Raw genomic sequence first — 17,346 nt, forward strand, 5'->3', positions numbered from 1 at the left:
TTCAGAAACAAATAGCATTCGGGGAAGGCGAACGGGTAGGACGGATGTTGGCACACTTAGTGAGAACAAATTCCTCACCATCTATAGTGCCAAGTAGGGATGAGCCGAACACCCCCCTGTTCGGTTCGCACCAGAACCTGCGAACAGACCTAAACTTCGTGTGAACTTTAGAACCCTATTAATGGGACTCGAACGTTCACAATCTAAAGTGCTCATTTTAAAGGGTAATATGCAGGTTACTGTCCTAAAAAGTGTTTGGGGACCTGGGTCCTGCCCCAGGGGACATGGATCAATGCAAAAAGAAGTTTTAAAAATGGCAGTTTTTTCAGGAGCAGTGATTTTAATAATGATTAAAGTGAAACAATAAAAGTGTAATATTCCTTTAAATTTCGTAGCTGGGGGGTATCTATAGTATGCCTGTGAAGGGGCGCATGTTTCTGGGGCTTAGAACTGTCCCTGCACAAAGTGTCATTTGTGCAGGAAAAAAAGTCTTTTAAAATCACTTGCGGCTAAATTGTCGGCTCCCCGTAATACAGAGAACACTCAATGAGTGTTCTCTGTATTAGCCGACAATTCATTCATTCATTGATTAAAAAAAAAAAAAAAAAAAAAAAAAAGCGTGGGGGTTCCCCTAAATTCAATTACCAGGCCCTTCAGGTCTGACATGGATATTAAGGGGAACCCCGTGTCAAATAAAAAAAAAAATTGACGTGGGGGTCCCCCTAAATATCCATACCAGACCCTTCAGGTCTGATATGGATATTAAGGGGAACCCTGCATCAAATTAAAAAAAATATTGACGTGGGGGTCCCCCTAAAAATTCATATCAGACCCTTTATCCGAGCACGCAACCTGGCAGGCCGCAGGAAAAGAGGGGGGAACGAGAGAGCGCCCCCCCTCCCTCCTGAACCGTAACAGGCCACATACCCTCAACATTGGGAGGATGCTTTGGGGGTCTGTGTCTCCCTCCTGAACCGTAACAGGCCACATACCCTCAACATTGGGAGGATGCTTTGGGGGTCTGTGACCCCTCAAAGCACCTTGTCCCCATGTTGATGAGGACAAGGGCCTCATCCTCACAACCCTGGTCGTTGGTTGTGAGGATCTGCGGGCGGGGGTCTTATCAGAATCTGGAAGCCCCCTTTAACAAGGGGACCCCCAGATCCCGGCCCCCCCCTGTTTGAAATGGTAAGGGGGTACAAAAGTACCCCTACCATTTCACAAAGAAAGTGTCAAAATGGATAAATAGGACAAACACACTTTTGAAAAATTCCTTTATTAAAAATGAAAAAAATAAAAAAAAGATTTCAGCGGTGCTAATCCACTCTTGCTATCCAGCGACGGATCTCCGGGGTCCAGCGATGGATGATCATATCCAGCGACGGAGGATCTCTCAGTCCAGCGCTGTCCATGCATCCGTCTTCTGTCTCCACTGCGGAGACACTGCAGAGATCCCAGCGCTGACGTTTCTTATATTAGGAGGGCAGGGCCACCCGTCACCTGACCCCGCCCCTCTGACGCTGGAGAGGGAAGCCAGGGGTTCCCCAGTGACGTGTGGGTGACCCCGTCCCCTCTGATGTAACGCAGGTTTCCGTTACATCAGAGGGGGCGGGGTCACCCATACGTCACTGGGGAACCCCTGGCTCCCTTCACCAGCGTCAGAGGGGGTGGGGTCAGGTGACGGGTGGCCCCGCCCTCCTAATATAAGAAACGTCAGAGCTGGGCTCTCTGCAGTGTCTCCGGAGTGGAGACAGAAGAAGGATGTATGGACAGCGCTGGACTGAGAGATCCCCCGTCGCTGAATATGATCATCCATCGCTGGACCCCGGAGATCCATCACTGGATAGCAAGAGTGGATTAGCACCGCTGGAATCTTTTTTTTATTTTTAATAAAGGAATTTTTCAAAAGTGTGTTTGTCTTATTTAACCATTTTGACACTTTCTTTGTGAAATGGTAGGGGGTACTTTTGTACCCCCTTACCATTTCAAACAGGGGGGGGCCGAGATCTAGGGGTCCCCTTGTTAAAGGGGGCTTCCAGATTCTGATAAGCCCCCCGCCCACAGACCCTCACAACCACCGGCCAGGGTTGTGAGGATGAGGCCCTTGTCCTCATCAACATGGGGACAAGGTGCTTTGAGGGGTCACAGACCCCCAAAGCATCCTCCCAATGTTGAGGGTATGTGGCCTGGTACGGTTCAGGAGGGAGGGGGATCCACTCTCTCGTCCCCCCCTCTTTTCCTGCGGCCTGCCAGGTTGCGTGCTCGGATACAGGGTCTGATATGGATTTTTAGGGGGACCCCCACGTCAATTTTTTTTTAAATTTGATGCGGGGTTCCCCTTAATATCCATATCAGACCTGAAGGGTCTGGTATGGATATTTAGGGGGACCCCCACGTCAATTTTTTTTAAATTTGACACGGGGTTCCCCTTAATATCCATGTCAGACCAGAAGGGCCTGGTAATTGAATTTAGGGGAACCCCCACGCTTTTTTTTTTTTTAATCAATGAATGAATGAATTGTCGGCTAATACAGAGAACACTCATTGAGTGTTCTCTGTATTACGGAGACCCGACAATTTAGCCGCAAGTGATTTTAAAAGACTTCTTTTCCTGCACAAATGACATTTTGTGCAGGGACAGTTCTAAGCACCAGAAACATGAGCCCCTTCACAGGCATACTATAGATACCCACCATCTACGATATTTAAAGGAATATTACACTTTTATTGTTTCACTTTAATCATTATTAAAATCACTGCTCCTGAAAAAACTGCCATTTTTAAAACTTTTTTTTGCATTGATCCATGTCCCCTGGGGCAGGACCCAGGTCCCCAAACACTTTTTAGGACAGTAACCTGCATATTACCCTTTAAAATGAGCACTTTAGATTTCTCCCATAGACTTGTATAGGGTGTTCCGGCTTTTTGAATTTGCTGCGAACAGCCCAAATTGTTCACTGTTCGCTGAACAGGCGAACAGGCAATGTTCGAGTCGAACATGAGTTCGACTCGAACTCGAAGCTCATCCCTAGTGCCAAGGATTAGCACAGCAGAGGGCAAGATATCCACAGACAGGTCGGTCATATTGGATAGGTTTAGAGCCTATTATGAGGACCTATACCAATCCAACCAGGATGAGGAAAGGGATGGAATGGAAGAATTTTTTAGGACACTGATGGTCCCTGGCCTCTTGAAGGAAGATAGAGCTGTCCTTGATGGCCCTATATCGTTGGAGGAGATACAACGTACTGTACAAGAAATGGCGGGACAAAAATCCCCAGGCCCTGATGGCCTGCCGGTAGAGATCTACCGCTATTTTGGCGAGGTGCTAATCCTGGAATTGCTAAAAGTTTTCAACTGGTCGATAGCAAAGTGGGAGCTTCCCCCCTCTATGATGGAATCTACCATAATAGTGATACCGAAAGAAAATAAAGACCCTCTCAATCCCGCTTTGTATAGACCCATCTCCCTATTGAATTTAGATGTAAAGATTTTAGCAAAGGTCCTGGTGGCTAGACTAAACAGAGTGATAGAAAAACTCATTCATACCGATCAATCGGGTTTTATTCCTGGTAGATCTACGAGCATAAATATAAGACGGGTTTATTTAAACCTGCAAATACCAGTTGATGGGGTTGGACAGAGAGTTATCTTCTCTTTGGATGCCGCCAAGGCCTTTGATACTATAGAATGGGGCTATTTGTGGAGAGTTTTGAAGGAATTCCAGGTAGGACTGGTTTTTGTAAAATGGGTAAAATTGTTGTATAGTTCACCGGAAGCAAGGGTAAGGATAAACAATGACAGTTCTGCTGGGATCCGATTGCGGAGGGGGGACGAGACAGGGGTGTCCTCTCCTTGCCCTGGCAATTGAGCCCCTCACCATGTCCCTTAGATCAAACGCAGAGATAAGGGGATTTAGGAGATGGGTGAAGGAAGAAAAAATAATACTATTCGCAGATGACCTTCTCTTACTTCTTGGAGACGTACAGAACTCAATAGGCGAAGTAATGTCCAGAATTGAAAATTTTGGAGACTTTTCCAGATTAAAGATAAATTGGGGGAAATCTTGTATATTACCAGTCGATACCCTGGATAGTCCTCTACCCCAAGAAGCTGCACATCTACAAATAGTGAGCCAAATGAAATACTGAGTATTTATGTTACCAAAGACCCTAAACTGTATATATAGTAAATAACTTAGTTCCATTGCTAACTAAATTTAAGGATAAAATTTAAATATGGAAGAAACTTCCCTTATCGGCAGCAGGCCGATGTAACTTAATTAAAATGATATTATTACCGCAACTTCTGCATATCTTACACAACTCTCCAATATGGATTTATAGGAAATGGTTCTACAAGATTGATTCTATATTTAGAGAATTTATCTGGAAGGGGGGACAACCACGTATCAGCTTAAGGACCTTGCAATCTCCAAACAATGAAGGTGGAGTGGCACTCCCACACCCATTTAACTACTTTTTAGCAGCACAGTTACAATACCTGGGTGGAGGGGATATGGAGGGTGATGGACGAGAAAAAAAACACTCCTTGAGCAACTTTGCCATTGGTAGAGGCTCTGGAGGCAGGGATCTCTATGTGAGGTATTCCCACCCTAGGCTTGATGATAAAGGTGTGGGAAACAGCTAAAGGAATATTGGGATACAGTGGGTTTACTGAATACTCCCCCCTATGGGCTAATAGCAATCTGGGTGAGATACAAAAAATAGGGCAAATTAAGGAATGGAAAAGTAGAGGTATTAAGTTTATCCACCAGATCTACCAGAATGGCAACTTGAAATCATTCCAGGAATTAAGAGAGCAGTATGCAATCTCAAATAAGTCCTTTTTCAGATACCTGCAGGTCAGACAAGAGAAAAACAGTTTGGGGTGATTGCAATAGAGTGGTGTGAGACACTGGTAATCCAGGAAGTTCTGCAAGTGAAACCAGGGAAAGGTCTAATATCTAAAATTTATGCAAGTCTAAATAAGAGGACTCGGGTAAGAACACAGGGACAACCGTATAGAAAGAAAGCTGTCCCGTCTATTCTTATTGTACAGGGTATACTATAACCCGAAGAAACTCTTCTTGTTTGGCCGAAGGCAAGACGCCTCCTGCCCCAGATGTGGAAGGACAGAGGGGGATATGATACACATGTTCTGGAGATGCCCCAAACTACATCGCTACTGGAGGGAGGTGGTGGAAACAATAGCTCATGTATTTGAGATGACAGTAGAGATGGAACCTCTGGGATGCATATTGGGATGGATAGATGGAGGTAGTGAGCCCAAAGATACTAAATTAGCAAAATTAAGGTGACTTTTTCAAGCCAGGAAGCTTATAGCCCAGAAATGGCAGTCCTCTGAACCCCCTACCAGTGGGGAGTGGGTGCAGAATATGAATGGGGTAATCCTTAAGATAAGGGTAGCATATATAAGACAGGGAGGCATAAAAAAATTTGATAAGTTTTGGAAGTTGTGGTGCGAGGAAATGAATAAAGGTATCTATACGTAAAATTGGAAGGGTTACAAGGCAGGTAAATAATGAGACGAGAAAGATGGTGTGAGTGGGTGGGGGGGGGGGGGGGGGTGAATGCTGGGGACAGAAAGGTGTAAAAGGGTTTTATGGTCTTTTCTACTCATGTTCTTACCCTTTTTTCGTTTTCCTTTTTTTTCCCCTTTGTGTAAGGAAATGTTGTATGTTTTGTTTAACCACCTCAGTACAGTGCAGTTACACCCCCTTCCTGACCAGACCAATTTTCAGCTTTCAGCGCTCTCACAGTTTGAATGACAATTACTCAGTCATCCAACAATGTATCCATATGAAACTTACGTCTTTTTTTCCACACAAATAGAGCTTTCTTTTAGTGGTATTTAATCACTAGTGGGTTTTTTATTTTTTGTGCTATAAATAAAATAAAACGTAAATTTTGTGAAAAAAATGCCTTTTTCTTCGTTTCTGTCATAAATTTTTGCTAATTAGTAATTTTTCTTCATAAATTTTGGCCAAAATTTATACTGCTACATATCTTTGGTAAAAATAACCCACATTAGTATATATTATTTGGTCTTTGTGAAAGTTAGAGAGTCTACAAACTATGGTGCCAATCACTGAAAATTGATCACTTCTGATCAGGCCTTCAGTACATCAGGTGTATCTCATTTCTTGAGACACTAACAAGTCAGGAAAGTACAAATACCCCCCAAATGACCCCTTTTTAGAAAGTAGACATCCCAAGGTATTAAGTAAGTAGCATGGTGAGTTTTTTTAAGTTGTCATTTTTTCCCACAATTCTTTGCAAAATGAAGATTTTTTATTTTTTATTTTTTTACTAAATTGTCATATTATCAGGTTATTTCTCACACACAGCATATGTATACAACAAATTACACCCCAAAATACATTCTGCTACTCTTCCCGAGTACGGCGATACCACATGTGTGAGACTTTTACACAGCCTGGCCACATACAGAGCACCAACATTGATGTAGTACCTTCAGATGTTCTACGAGCAAAAATTACGCATCTCGTTTCTCAACCACCTATTACACTTTTGAAGGCCCTGGAGTACCAGGACAATGGAATTTCCCATAAATGACCCCATTTTGGAAAGCAAACACCCCAACGTATAATCTGTGAGGCATAATGAGTCTTTTGAACGGTTAATTTTTTTCCAGAAGTTTTTGGAATATGTGGAAATAAATTAAAACGCATTTTTTTTTTACACAAAATTGTCAATTTATAAGATATTTCTAACACATATCATGTATATAGCAAAAATTACACCCCAAAATACATTCTGCTGCTCCTTCCGAGTATGGCGATACCACATGTGTAGGACTTTTACACAGCCTGGCCACATAGAGAGGCCGAACATTGAAGTAGTAAGTTCAGGCGTTCTAGGAGCATAAATGACACATCTCATTTCATTCCTACCCATCACACTTTTGAAGGTCCTGGAGCACCAGGACAGTGAAATTACCCACAAAATGACCCCATTTTGAAAAGCAAACACCCCAACGTATATTCTATGAGACATGGGCTGCAAATAGGTACTCGGGTACTCTGATGGCCTGGTGACAGGTACTTGGGTACTCTGATGGCCTGGTGACAGGTACTCGGGTACTCTAATGGCCTGGTGACAGGTACTCGGGTACTCTGATGGCCTGGTGACAGTTACTCGGGTACTCTGATGGCCTGGTGATAGGTACTCGGGTACTCTGATGGTCTGGTGACAGGTACTCGGGTACTCTGATGGCCTGGTGACAAGTACTCAGGTACTCTGATGGCCTGGTGACAAGTACTCAGGTACTCTGATGGCCTGGTGACAAGTACTCAGGTACTCTGATGGCCTGGTGACAAGTACTTTGATGGTTTGGTGACTGGTATTTGGGTACTCTGAAGGGTGGTGACAGGTACTCATATGGACTGTGACAGGTACTCGGGTACTCAGATGAACTGTGACAGGTACTCGGGTACTCAGATGGACTAAGACAGGTACTCGGTACTCTAATGGACTGTGACAGGGACTCGGGTACCCTGATGGACTGTGACAGGTACTCGGGTACTCAGATGGGCTGTGACAGGTACTCGGGTACCCTGATGGACTGTGACAGGTACTCGGTACTCTAATGGACTGTGACAGGTACTCGGTACTCTAATGGACTGTGACAGGTACTCAGGTACCCTAATGGGCCGTGACAGGTACTCGGGTACCCTGATGGGCCGTGACAGGTACTCGGGTACCCTGATGGGCCGTGACAGGTACTCGGGTACCCTGATGGGCCATGACAGGTACTCGGGTACTCTGATGTGCAGTGATAGGTACTCGGGTACTCTGATGTGCCGTGACAGGTACTCGGGTACTCTGATGGGCCGTGACAGGTACTCGGGTACTCTGATGGGCCGTGACAGGTACTCGGGTACTCAGATGAACTGTGACAGGTACTCGGGTACTCAGATGGGCTGGGACAGGTACTCGGGTACTCTGATGGGCTGGGACAGGTACTCGGGTACTCTGATGGGCTGGGACAGGTACTCGGGTACTCTGATGGGCTAGGACAGGTACTCAAATACTCTGATGGACTGTGACAGGTACTCTGATGGACTGTGATTGACAGGTACTTTGAGGGGTGGTGACAGGTCATCTTTATTGGGGGGGGCAATCAGTATGATTGGTGTACACTGTATGCGGTAACGAGATGTTACCGCAATCTCCTCCTCACACACGATCGGTGTGTGAGGAGGAGAACCCGGTAACATCCTGTTACCGCGGTTTGTTTACATTTTAGTGATCGGCTGTGAAAGGATCACAGCCGATCACGTGGGTAAACAGCCGGCCAATGGCTGTTTACCAGCGTCGGTGATGAGCAGTGTTCCCGGGGAACACGCCGTCACCGACGTGCACGCGTGCATAACGAATGGCTGTTCACCCCCTTCGGTGGCGAGCGGTGTCTCCGTGACACGCCACCACCGAAGAAACAGGGATGCGCGCGCACGATCGCGCGCATTCCCTGTTTAAACGGGAGGCCGCCATATGACGCCCTCCCGCCACAATAGATGCGCCGCCTGGCCGTCATTTGACGGTCGGCGGTCAGCATCTTTTAAAAAAAAGGATCATGCTAATAAAAATGCAGCTAAAAAAATATGAGAACAAGGGAAACATTTGAAATCACTAAAAAAAAGTATCTCTGCTAAAAAAAAAAAAAAGGCATAAAAATAAAACAGGTCGTCGACGCCACCTGGTATTCTCAGGCTGTCTCCTATCCAGGTACTAACAAGGCCAGTCCCTGCTTAGCATCCGAGATCAGACGAGAATAGGCGCATTCAGGGTGATGTGGCCGTAGGCGATCTTGCTAGCCACTCTCAACCCTCTTGACAAATGCCAAGATGGTCACCTCGGCAAACAAGCAGAAAAATAAAACAGGTCGTCGACGCCAACGACATATTAAAAAAAAGCCTACGGAACCTGGTATTCCCAGGTGGTCTCCCATCCAGGTACTAACCAGGCCTGACCCTGCTTAGCATCCGAGATCAGCAAAATCAGGTGCACTCAGGGTGATGTGGCCGTAGGGTGATCTTGCTGGCCACTCTCAACCCTCTTTTCGGCAAACAAGCAGAAAAATAAAACAGGTTGTCAACGCCAACAACATATTAAAAGAACGCCAACGACATATTAAAAAAGCCTATGGTACCTGGTATGCCCAGGCGGTCTCCCATCCAGGTATTAACCAGGCCCGACCCTGCTTAGCATCCGAGATCAGATGAGATTGGGCGCATTCAGGGTGATGTGGCCATGGGCAATCTTTCTGGCCACCCTCAACCCTCTTGACAAACGCCAAGATGGTCACCTCGGCAAACAAGCAGAAAAATAAAACAGGTCGTCGACGCCAACAACATATTAAAGCCTACGGCACCTGGTATTCCTGGGCGGTCTCCCATCCAGTTACTAACCAGGCCCGACCCTGCTTAGCATTTGAGATCATACGAGATCAGGTGCATTCAGGGTGATGTGGCCACGGGCGTTGTTGCTGGCCATTCTTAACCCTCTTGACAAACGCCAAGATGGTAACCTCGGCAAACAAGCAGAAAAATAAAACAGGTCGTCGACGCCAACAACATATTAAAAAAAAGCCTATGGCACCTGGAATTCCCAGGTGGTCTCCCATCCAGGTACTAACAGTGCTCGACCCTGCTTAGCATCCGAGATCATACGAGATCAGGTGCATTCAGGGTGATGTGGCCACGGGCGTTGTTGCTGGCCATTCTTAACCCTCTTGACATACGCCAAGATGGTTACCTCGACAAACAAGCAGAAAAATAAAACAGGTCGTCTACGCCAACAACATATTAAATAAAAGCCTCCAGCACCTAGTATTCCCAGGCGGTCTCCCATCAAGGTACTAACCAGGCCCGATCCTGCTTAGCATCCGAGATTGTGCGCATACAGTGCAATGTGGCCGTAGGCCATCTCACTGGCAACTTTCAACCCTCTTGACAAACCCAAGATGGTCACCTCGGCAAACAAGCAGAAAAATAAAACAGGTCGTCGACGCCAACAACAAATTAAAAAAAGTATTTCCAGGCTGTCTTCCATCCAAGTACTAACCAGGCCCGACCCTGCTTAGCATCTGAGATCAGACGAGATCGGGTGCATTCAGGGTGATGAGGCCGTAGGCGAGCTTGCTGGCCACTCTCAACCCTCTTGACAAACGCCAAAATTGTCACATCAGCAAACAAGCAGAAAAGTTAAACAGGTCGTCAACGCCAACAACATATTAAAAAAAGCCTATCGCACCTGGTATTCCCAGACGGTCTCCCATCCAGGTACTAACCAGGCCCGACCCTGCTTAGCATCAGAGATCAGATGAAATCGGGCGCATTCAGGGTGATGTAGCTGTAGGCGATCTTTCTAGCCATTCTCAACCCTCTTGACAAACGCCAGGATGGTCACCTCAGCAAACAAGCAGAAAAATAAAACAGGTCGTCGACGCCAACAACATATTAAAAAAGCCTACGGCACATGGTATTCCTGGGCGGTCTCCCATCCAGGTGTTGACCAGGCCGATCCTGCTTAGCATCTGAGATCAGAAGAGAGCGGGCGCATTCAAGGTGATGTGGCCATAGAAGATCTTCTGGCCACTCTCAACCCTCTTGACAAACCCAAGATGGTCACCTCGGCAAACAAGCAGAAAAATAAAACAGGTCGTTGATGCCAACAACATATTAAAAAAGCCTATGGCACCTGGTATTCCCAGACGGTCTCCCATCCAGGTACTAACCAGGCCCGACGCTGCTTTGCATCCGAGATCAGGCGCATTCAGGGTGATGTGGCTGTAGGCGATCTTGCTAGCCATTCTCAACCCTCTTGACAAACGCCAAGATTGTCACGTCGGCAAACAAGCAGAAAAGTAAAACAGGTCGTCGACGCCAACAACATATTAAAAAAAGCCTATGGCACCTGGTATTCCCAGGTGGTCTCCCATCCAAGTACTAACCAGGCCCGACCCTGCTTAGCATCCGAGATCAAATTAAATCGGGCAAATTCAGGGTGATGTGGCTGTAGGTGATCTAGCTAGCCACTCTCAACCCTCTTGACAAACGCCTAGATGGTCACCTCGGCAAATAAGCAGAAAAAAATAGGTCGCCTATGCCAACAACATATTAAAAAAAAGCCTACGGCAAGTGCTATTCCCAGGCGGTCTACCATCCAGGTACTAAAGAGGCCTGACCCTGCTTAGCATCCGGGATAAGACTAGATCAGGGGCATCCAGGGTGATGTGGCTGTAGGCGATCTTGCTAGCCACTCTCAACCTCCTTGACAAACGCCAAGATGGTAACCTCGGCAAACAAGCAGAAAAATAAAACAGGTCGTCGACGCCAACAACATATACAAAAAAAATCCTACGACACCTGGTATTCTCAGGCGGTCTCCCATCCAGGTACTAAACAGGCCTGACCCTGCTTGGCATCCGAGGTCAGGGGCATCCAGGGTGATGTGGCCATAGGCGCCCTTGCTGGCCACTCTCAACCCTCTTGACAAACGCCAAGATGGTCACCTCGGCAAACAAGCAGAAAAATAAAACAGGTCATCGACGCAAACAACATATTAAAAAAGAGCCTATGGCACCTTGTATTACAAGGCGGTCTCCCATCCAGGTACTAACCAGGCCCGACCCTGCTTAGCATCCAAAATCAGATGAGATCGGGTGCATTCAGAGTTATGTGGCCGTAGCCGATCTTACTGGCCACTCTCAACCCTCTTGACAAACGCGAAGATGGTTACCTCGGCAAACAAGCAGAAAAAAAAATAGGTCATCGATGCGAACAACATATTAAAAAAAAGCCTACGGCACCTGGTATTCCCAGGCGGTCTCCCATCCAGTTACTAACCAGGCCCAACCCTACTTAGCATCTGAGATCGGGCGCATTCAGGGTGATAAGGCCGTAGGCGCTCTTGCTGGGTACTCTCTCAACCCTTTTGACAAACGCCAAGATGGTCACCTCGGAAAACATGCAGAAAAATAAAACAGGTCGTCGACATCAACAACATATTAAAAAAAAACTACGGCACCTGGTATTCCCAGGCGGTCTCCCGTCCAGGTACTAACCAGGCCCAACCCTGCTTAGCATCCGAGATCGGGCGCATTCAGGGTAATGTGGCCAAAGGCAATCTTACTGGCCACTCTCAACCCTCTTGACAAATGCCAAGATGGTCACCTCGGCAGACAAGCAAAAAAATAAAACTGGTCGTCGACGCCCACAACATATTAAAAAAAAGCCTACAGCACCTGGTATTCCCAGGCGGTCTCCCATCCGGATACTAAACAGGCCCGACCCTGCTTAGGATCCGAGCTCAGATAAGATCAGGCGCATTCAGGGTGATGTGGCCGTAGGCGATCTTGCTGGCCACTCTCAACCCTCTTGACAAACGCCAAGATGGTCACCTCGGCAAACATGCAGAAAAATAAAACAGGTTGTCGACGTCAACAACATATTAAAAAAAGCCTACGACACCTGGTATTCCCAGGCGGTCTCCCGTCCAGGTAATAACCAGGCCCGACCCTGCTTAGCATCCGAGATCAGGCGCATTCAGGGTAATGTGGCCAAAGGCAATCTTGCTGGCCACTCTCAACCCTCTTGACAAACGCCAAAATGGTCACCTCGGCAAACAAGCAGAAAAATAAAACCGGTCGTCGACGCCCACAACATATTAAAAAAAAGCCTACAGCACCAGGTATTCCAGGGCGGTCTCCCATCCAGTTACTAACCAGGCCCAACCCTGCTTAGCATCTGAGATCGGGCACATTCAGGGTGATGAGGCCGTAGGCGCTCTTGCTTGGGACTCGCTCAACCCTTTTGACAAAGGCCAAGATGGTCACCTCGGCAAACATGCATAAAAATAAAACAGGTCGTCGACGTCAACAACATATTAAAAAAAGCCTACGCACCTGGTTTTCCCAGGCGGTCTCCCGTCCAGGTACTAACCAGGCCCGTCCCTGCTTAGCATCCAAGATCGGCGTGCATTTAGGGTAATGTGGCCAAAGGCAATCTTGCTGGCCACTCTCAACCCTCTTGACAAACGCCAAGATGGTCACCTCGGCAAACAAGCAGAAAAATAAAACCGGTCGTCGACGCCCACAACATATTAAAAAAAAGCCTACAGCACCTGGTATTCCAAGGCGGTCTCCCATCCAGATACTAACAAGGCCCGACCCTGCTTAGGATCCGAGCTCAGATAAGATCGGGCGCATTCAGGGTGATGAGGCCGTAGGCGCTCTTGCTGGCGACTCTCTCAACCCTTTTGACAAACGCCAAGATGGTCACCTCGGCAAACATGCAGAAAAATAAAACAGGTTGTCGACGTCAACTACATATTAAAAAAAGCCTACGACACCTGGTATTCCCAGGCGGTCTCCCATCCGGATAGTAACCAGGCCCGACCCTGCTTAGGATCCGAGCTCAGATAAGATCGGGCGCATTCAGGGTGATGTGGCCGTAGGCGATCTTGCTAGCCACTCTCAACCCTCTTGACAAACGCCAAGATGGTAACCTCGGCAAACAAGCAGAAAAATAAAACAGGTCGTCGACGCCAACAACATATTAAAAAAGCCTACGGCACCTGGTATTCCTGGGCGGTCTCCCATCCAGGTGTTAACCAGGCCCGACCCTGCTTAGCATCTGAGATCAGAAGAGAACGGGTGCATTCAGGGTGATGAGACCATAGGCGATCTTGCTTGCCACTCTCAACCCTCTTGAAACGCCAAGATTGTCACGTCGGCAAACAAGCAGAAAAGTAAAACAGGTCGTCGACGCCAACAACATATTAAAAAAAGCCTATGGCACCTGGTATTCCCAGGTGGTCTCCCATCCAAGTACTAACCAGGCCCGACCCTGCTTAGCATCCGAGATCAAATGAAATCGGGCCAATTCAGGGTGATGTGGCTGTAGGCGATCTAGCTAGCCACTCTCAACCCTCTTGACAAACGCCTAGATGGTCACCTCGGCAAATAAGCAGAAAAAAAATAGGTCGCCTATGCCAACAACATATTAAAAAAAGCCTACGGCAAGTGCTATTCCCAGGCGGTCTACCATCCAGGTACTAAACAGGCCTGACCCTGCTTAGCATCCGAGATCAGACCAGATCAGGGGCATCCAGGGTGATGTGGCTGTAGACGATCTTGCTGGCCACTCTCAACCCCCTTGACAAACGCCAAGATGGTAACCTCGGCAAACAAGCAGAAAAATAAAACAGGTCGTCGACGCCAACATATACAAAAAACATCATACAGCACCTGGTATTCCCAGGCGGTCTCCCATCCAGGTACTAAACAGTAGTGATGGCCGAACGGTTCGCCCGGCGGTCGTTTCGCGGCGAATTTCCGACTTTCGCCGTCCGCGGGTTCGAACGCCTTTTTCCGTCGTTCGCCCCGGCGGACTTACGTGTTTAATGTATACAAGAACTTTAACCTTTCGTGACACGTTTATCATGTGTTACAGGACAACCAATTGAGACATGACAGCTCATGGACACTTGGACATTCCCCCTAACCTATAAATACACCCGATCCGGTGGCCATTTTACATTCTTTCTTCTGTCACTGTAGGGAAAGGATCCTGTGTGGAGTAGGGACAGAGAAAACGCTAGCTATTTGGTACACAAAAGTTCTTTTCAGGACTGGTATAGGTGTTAGGTCAGCAGCCTGAGTTTCTTTTGTCAGTTTAGATAAAGGGACAGAGCGCTGTATGCTGCTATTTTAGGGACAGCTCAGCCAGATTAGTCTTTCTTCATCATCATCATCATCATCATCATTAGCTGTTACTATCAGGTCCACAAAAGAGCTGTTCCAGCTAATCGTTCCAGCCTACTCTTTTTTGCCAATTTGTATAGGGACAGGCAGGAAGCAGTGTGTCAGGCAGTGAGGATAATTTTAAAGACTTGCTGTTACTATTAGTTCCACAAAGGTTCTTTTCAGGACTGGTATCAGTGGTACGGTAATAGGCTTGTACACGTATAATATTCTTTCTTCCAAATATAGAAAGAATATTATACTTGACTGCTGCCCTTCTGCTGCAGTCTGCTAATCATTCACAACTCACTTGTTCCACAAAGCTCTTTATCAGGACTGGTAACTTGGTCTGTCTAGGGTGCTACGGTACATAGGCTTGGGTGCGGTACAGTCTGCTGTTCTGTAAGGACCGCTATCGGTCCACAATACATAGGGTTGCCGTGCACTACTGCTGACCGCTGCCCTATACTGCAGCAGTCCTTCATTGGTATAGGGACTGACGTACAGTCTGCTAATCACTAACACACAACCTGCTTGGTCCACAAAAGTTCTTATAAGGACTGGTAACTTGGTATAGGGTGCTACGGTACATAGGCCTGAGTGCGTTACAGTCTGCTGTTCTGTAAGGACCGCTATCGGTCCACAATACATAGGGTTGCCGTGCACTACTGCTGACCGCTGCCCTATACTGCAGCAGTCCTTCAGCGGTATAGGGACTGACGCACAGTCTGCTAAACACTAACACACAACCTGCTTGGTCCACAAAAGTTTTTATAAGGACTGGTAACTTGGTATAGGGTGCTACGGTACATAGGCCTGAGTGCAGTACAGTCTGCTGTTCTGTAAGGACCGCTATCGGTCCACAATACATAGGGTTGCCGTGCACTACTGCTGACCGCTGCCCTATACTGCAGCAGTCCTTCATTGGTATAGGGACTGACGTACAGTCTGCTAATCACTAACACACAACCTGCTTGGTCCACAAAAGTTCTTATAAGGACTGGTAACTTGGTATAGGGTGCTACGGTACATAGGCCTGAGTGCGTTACAGTCTGCTGTTCTGTAAGGACCGCTATCGGTCCACAATACATAGGGTTGCCGTGCACTACTGCTGACCGCTGCCCTATACTGCAGCAGTCCTTCATTGGTATAGGGACTGACGTACAGTCTGCTAATCACTAACACACAACCTGCTTGTTCCACAAAAGTTCTTATAAGGACTGGTAACTTGGTATAGGGTGCTACGGTACATAGGCTTGAGTGCGGTACAGTCTGCTGTTCTGTAAGGACCGCTATCGGTCCACAATAGATAGGGTTGACGTGCACCACTGCTGACCGCTGCCCTATACTGCAGCAGTCCTTCAGCGGTATAGGGACTGACGTACAGTCTGCTAAACACTAATACACAACCTGCTTGGTCCACAAAAGTTCTTATAAGGACTGGTAACTTGGTATAGGGTGCTACGGTACATAGGCTTGAGTGCGGTACAGTCTGCTGTTCTGTAAGGACCGCTATAGGTCCACAATAGATAGGGTTGACGTGCACCACTGCTGACCGCTCACCTATACTGCAGCAGTCCTTCAGCGGTATAGGGACTAAGAGTTTTGTCACAGGGTCATTTAAAAAATGACATGCAGAGGAAGAGGCAGGCCCTTCCGCAGGGGTGGTAGGGGTAGGGCAGGAGCAACAGGCTTGAGCCAAAGTGGGAAGTTGCAGAAGGTGCGTTCAATTACTTTAAAGGATGCACCAGACTTGGTTGAGTGGCTCGCTCAGCCTTACTCTTCTGCACCCTCCTCATCCTCTCGATCTGCACCCTCTTCTTCACTCTCTGCTATGTGCACCCCCAAAGACACTACCACCAACAACACGACCACCACCACCACCACCACATACCTTCCGCTTGAGTCACTGGAATTATTTTCCGATCCATATCAAGAGGACATTTCTGATGCGCAGCCACTCTTGGTATTGGATCAGGAAGAGGAGGTAGCAACAAGCGCTACTCAGCAGTCTGACGCCAGTACCCAGATCAGCCCAAGGAGGAGGTTGGTCCCCGGTGTTGCTGCCTACTCTACTTATAGCGGTGGGGAAGGTGACGTTGATGATGACGTGTCTAGTGATGTCACGTGGGTGCCCACAAGAGAGGAAGAGGAGGGGAGTTCAGAGGGAGATATGGACCAGCAGATAGGGAGGAGAAGCAGCAATGACTTACATTGCACAGCAGGGACAAAGCAGACTGCAAATGTATCAGGAGCGAGTCATCGACCATGTACGGTCACATCTGGCGCTCCCAGGACACCGGCACATGGCTCCGCAGTGTGGGCTTTTTTTAACGTGTCCGCTGCTGACAATAGCGTTGCCATCTGCAATCTTTGCAGTCAACGCGTTAGTCGCGGTAAGCCCAATACTCACCTAGGGACGACCGCCTTAAGAAGGCACATGAGCAGCCATCACCGAGCCCAGTGGGAGCAACGGAACACACAAAGCCACACTGCAGGCTCTCACCGTCCAGCCTCGTCTTCTACTTCTCCTTCTCCTCTCTCCTCACAATTGTC

General features: G+C 47.5%; 17 pseudogenes; all 17 read right to left on the reverse strand.

The window, feature by feature from the left end:
* Positions 1-8,957: 8,957 nt before the first annotated feature.
* LOC143949275 (5S ribosomal RNA) lies at positions 8,958-9,075 on the reverse strand (annotated as a pseudogene).
* A 108-nt stretch (positions 9,076-9,183) lies between these two features.
* On the reverse strand, positions 9,184-9,302 carry LOC143947287 (5S ribosomal RNA; annotated as a pseudogene).
* Positions 9,303-9,405: 103 nt separating this feature from the next.
* Positions 9,406-9,524, reverse strand: LOC143947047 (5S ribosomal RNA; annotated as a pseudogene).
* A 108-nt stretch (positions 9,525-9,632) lies between these two features.
* Positions 9,633-9,751, reverse strand: LOC143946821 (5S ribosomal RNA; annotated as a pseudogene).
* Positions 9,752-10,286: 535 nt separating this feature from the next.
* On the reverse strand, positions 10,287-10,405 carry LOC143946375 (5S ribosomal RNA; annotated as a pseudogene).
* Positions 10,406-10,733: 328 nt separating this feature from the next.
* On the reverse strand, positions 10,734-10,842 carry LOC143950111 (5S ribosomal RNA; annotated as a pseudogene).
* A 107-nt stretch (positions 10,843-10,949) lies between these two features.
* LOC143947793 (5S ribosomal RNA) lies at positions 10,950-11,068 on the reverse strand (annotated as a pseudogene).
* A 550-nt stretch (positions 11,069-11,618) lies between these two features.
* Positions 11,619-11,737, reverse strand: LOC143949922 (5S ribosomal RNA; annotated as a pseudogene).
* Positions 11,738-11,844: 107 nt separating this feature from the next.
* On the reverse strand, positions 11,845-11,953 carry LOC143948820 (5S ribosomal RNA; annotated as a pseudogene).
* Positions 11,954-12,062: 109 nt separating this feature from the next.
* Positions 12,063-12,171, reverse strand: LOC143949282 (5S ribosomal RNA; annotated as a pseudogene).
* A 108-nt stretch (positions 12,172-12,279) lies between these two features.
* Positions 12,280-12,398, reverse strand: LOC143946969 (5S ribosomal RNA; annotated as a pseudogene).
* A 324-nt stretch (positions 12,399-12,722) lies between these two features.
* LOC143950053 (5S ribosomal RNA) lies at positions 12,723-12,831 on the reverse strand (annotated as a pseudogene).
* Positions 12,832-13,157: 326 nt separating this feature from the next.
* On the reverse strand, positions 13,158-13,276 carry LOC143948441 (5S ribosomal RNA; annotated as a pseudogene).
* Positions 13,277-13,385: 109 nt separating this feature from the next.
* On the reverse strand, positions 13,386-13,504 carry LOC143947252 (5S ribosomal RNA; annotated as a pseudogene).
* Positions 13,505-13,610: 106 nt separating this feature from the next.
* LOC143949105 (5S ribosomal RNA) lies at positions 13,611-13,729 on the reverse strand (annotated as a pseudogene).
* Positions 13,730-13,834: 105 nt separating this feature from the next.
* On the reverse strand, positions 13,835-13,953 carry LOC143946260 (5S ribosomal RNA; annotated as a pseudogene).
* A 105-nt stretch (positions 13,954-14,058) lies between these two features.
* On the reverse strand, positions 14,059-14,177 carry LOC143949975 (5S ribosomal RNA; annotated as a pseudogene).
* Between the last annotated feature and the right edge of the window lie 3,169 nt (positions 14,178-17,346).

This window comes from Lithobates pipiens, unplaced genomic scaffold (genome assembly GCF_037356315.1).
Source record: "Lithobates pipiens isolate NorthernLeopardFrog02 unplaced genomic scaffold, aLitPip1_a1.2 Scaffold_30, whole genome shotgun sequence".
NCBI lineage: Eukaryota > Metazoa > Chordata > Amphibia > Anura > Ranidae > Lithobates > Lithobates pipiens.